This window comes from Miscanthus floridulus, unplaced genomic scaffold (assembly GCF_019320115.1).
Source record: "Miscanthus floridulus cultivar M001 unplaced genomic scaffold, ASM1932011v1 fs_687_6_7, whole genome shotgun sequence".
Classification (NCBI taxonomy): Eukaryota; Viridiplantae; Streptophyta; class Magnoliopsida; order Poales; family Poaceae; genus Miscanthus; species Miscanthus floridulus.
In genome coordinates this window covers 22,848-26,104 of record NW_027097115.1, presented here as the reverse complement: position 1 = coordinate 26,104, position 3,257 = coordinate 22,848, and the positions used below count along the sequence as shown (strand labels likewise).

The window sequence follows — 3,257 nt, the reverse complement described above, 5'->3', positions numbered from 1 at the left end:
TAAGCATTATGCAGATATAATTCTTGAAGAAACCATAAGGATCATTGTCGATCCTTTTAGGTTTCTTGATGATCTTGTCAATGGTCAGAGGATCAAAATTTTTCTCCCTAGGAGTGGCAAGAGGGTTTATATTTACCTCTGCGCGAGAAGGATTCACCTGCCCTTTAGGTGGTGGGTTAATTGAATTGTTGCGATTCCTCATTGTGTACCTTGAATTCGATGAGGTTGTATCCCTAGCTCCATGCTCATGTAATGCCATACGGTTTCGATAGTACTCCCAGTACCCCTCGTTAGACATACCAGGGCGCTTGGGCATGGTTGAATTTGTGGGTGAAAGAAACAAATATACGGATGAAAGGTGATCGAGTTAGCAATGAGAACAGGAAACTATCAAGGGATGAGTTATGAAGAAGACCAAACTGCTTTAAACTCAACATGATTATTGCAATTAAAGGAGGGAGGTAAATATAGAAAGAGCTATCTTCTGCTTGGTCTATGCCTTTGCATGGGCTCCAGAGATGCCCTGCCTTTGCTTGGTCCTTTGCCGCTGCAAGGGCTCTAGAGATGGCGTGATCAAGGCTTGGTCCTGTACCGACGTGAGCGTGGCTTGGTCCTGTGCCGCTACATGGGCGTGAGAATGGGCACGCTGGCCCTACGCAGTTGCATGTTCCTGTACAAGCAACGTGGGTGCGAACAAGACCACCAAGTTTTGGTGTCTATAAATAGCAAAGAATACTGAATGGCTGCATGTATAGCTTAGAGAAGAATATATATTCGTGGGTGGAGCGTATTCATTTGTCAAAAGCAGAAAGGAGGGGCAACATGGCAGGAAGAAGCGAGGGTGACAAAGGAAAAAAAAGTAGAGCCTTACAGGGAGGAGGAGGGTGATTATGACGTGAAGAATTCACGTGCAAGGAAGCTCATGGAAAAAGCCATGAAAATCGTCAAGAAAGCAAGTAAGTCCAAAAATAACTATAGGAAATGCATGGGTGACCTAGAAAAGATAACTTCCTTGGATGGGCCTAAAGACAAGGATGATGCACACATGGATGGAAAGGTGAGTTGATTAGCAATCCGAATAGTTTAATCTAAAATTTTATCACAAAGGGAGTAAATTTGTATCATACTTGCGGGATTTGAAATGACAAATGAAGATGAAGAAATTACCAAATGGAGATGAAACGAAGACAATGAGTCAGCAAATTGTTAGTCTCCAGGGAAGATGCTTATGGAGTTAGGCCGTGTGTGCAAACACATGTTTGAGAATTGGTCTGGATAATGTAGGCATTTGTGTTTGAAATAATAGACATTTTTGTGCTATAATGTGAGTTACGTGTTTGAAGGTGTGTACATGTGTCATGTGAGTAATAAAATACTGACACACACAAAATGTGACTGTAAAATTTCTAGAATTTTGTTGTTTCGATTATGGATTGATCAATGGAAAAGCAATAAAATTGTTCCATGCAGATGTGTTTATTGTATAAAGAATACATGGTTGGAAAAAAACATCAGACAAGGATTGTTCATGTATCGGCAGACGGATTATGTGAAATTGTATATGGAAATATTGTAATGAAAATTGTGAGGACCCACATGAATATGGTTCGCTTCAAGTAGTAACGAGTGAATAGATCACATGTAACGAGTCAAACTCGTCTTAATATAGCATGCCCATTATTGCAGACGTCTTTAATAGCACCATGAATAAGAAAAATGCCTCCAGGGAAGCTCGGATAACTCTTTGCTAAGCAGTTTTACCCTTTGGCAATTAAGTTAACTACCACTCCTGTAAAGAGAATGTTAAGGCAATTTAGGTCTTATTTATTTAAAATAATTAGGGAAAATAACTCTTGGGAAATAACCGAAAATGTTTTGTTACCAGTGAACCAAGCCATGCAAACTCTTGGGAATAAAGCACACGCAATGGATCCACCTAAAAATATTATTTATGGTACTTTGAATAGAAATTTCTCCACCTTTATAGCCCGGCTTGGTCCTGTGCCGGTGTGACCATGGCTTGGTCCTATGCCAATGCATGATATCAAGACATGGCATGCACGAGAATGAGCACGCGGACACGGTCTTGTGCCGCTGCATGGGCCTGTGGAAGCAGCGCGAGTGCGAACAAGACGTTACAGAGTGCTTATAAAAAGGCATGAACAAGACCAAATGGTTGCAAGTACGCATCCATATCACATCACTTCATTGCTACTTCCTGGTTAGTCATTCGTACTACAGACAACACGAAATGGAGGGAATAATAAAGGAATCTTGGGAGGAAGAAATTGAGGACAAAATGCAAAATGGAATGGGCATCGGCAAGGGAAAGGATGGAAAGGTAATAGCTTGCATGAATCCATTTTGTTTTGTTTTGATTGTGAGTTTTGTGATGAGTATACTAACAAAGTTTCAAATCATAAAGAAAGAAGATGTATTAAACTGGCGGTACTGGCATGGAATACAAATTTATGAGGACCTATGACTGGTAGACGGTGAGTTACCACCCCTATTGGCACGGAATGGATCAACCAAGGGTCAGATAACCAAGGTGAGTGGTGATCCTCAAGACTTTAGTTAGTTAAAGGGAATATTATATAGAGGTTGTGAGAGGTAACAGTAGGTGCTGATTAAAATCATGCAGGATGAGGTAGAGGAGGAAGGGGAAGAGGCAACAAGTAAGAATCGGAAGAATAGATAAAATAGACAAAACAATTTGAGCAATAAGTGCATTGATGTACTGAAAGGTAAATGTTGTGGCCGCCGGCGCCGTCCGCCAATCGCCCGGTCAATATCATTGTCATCGCCTCGTGGGGGTGCCAAATCCAGTTGCGGAGTGCTAGAAATAGGCATGGTAAAAAAGAATATTTGCATTCAAGAGCCACAGATGGTTGCGGACCACACAATTTTGAAGGGTGAAATACTCATGCATGTAATTAATTATAAGTGTTAGGTAAATGTTCATGCATGTAATTGATTATAAGATGGAAAGGCGTGTTGTTTACTTGAACAATACACAATTGTATGCATGCAATTACTGTTCATATTTTGACTAACTTTCAAACTAGGTCAGCCTCATCAACATTTTCATCATCAACATATTCATCATCATCATCTGAATTCCTATGAATTTCTATGAATTTGTGGGTGAAAGAAACAAATATACGGATGAAAGGTGAGTTAGCAATGAGAACAGGAAACTATCAAGGGATGAGTTATGAAGAAGACCAAACTGCTTTAAACTCAACACGATTATT

General features: G+C 40.3%; 1 long non-coding RNA gene across 1 annotated transcript; it reads left to right on the top strand.

The window, feature by feature from the left end:
- Positions 1-2,203: 2,203 nt before the first annotated feature.
- On the top strand, positions 2,204-2,966 carry LOC136532698 (uncharacterized). Its single transcript, XR_010778288.1, has 3 exons — positions 2,204-2,341; positions 2,426-2,551; positions 2,645-2,966. It is a non-coding gene; the product is annotated as an uncharacterized lncRNA (long non-coding RNA).
- The last annotated feature ends 291 nt before the right edge of the window (positions 2,967-3,257 follow it).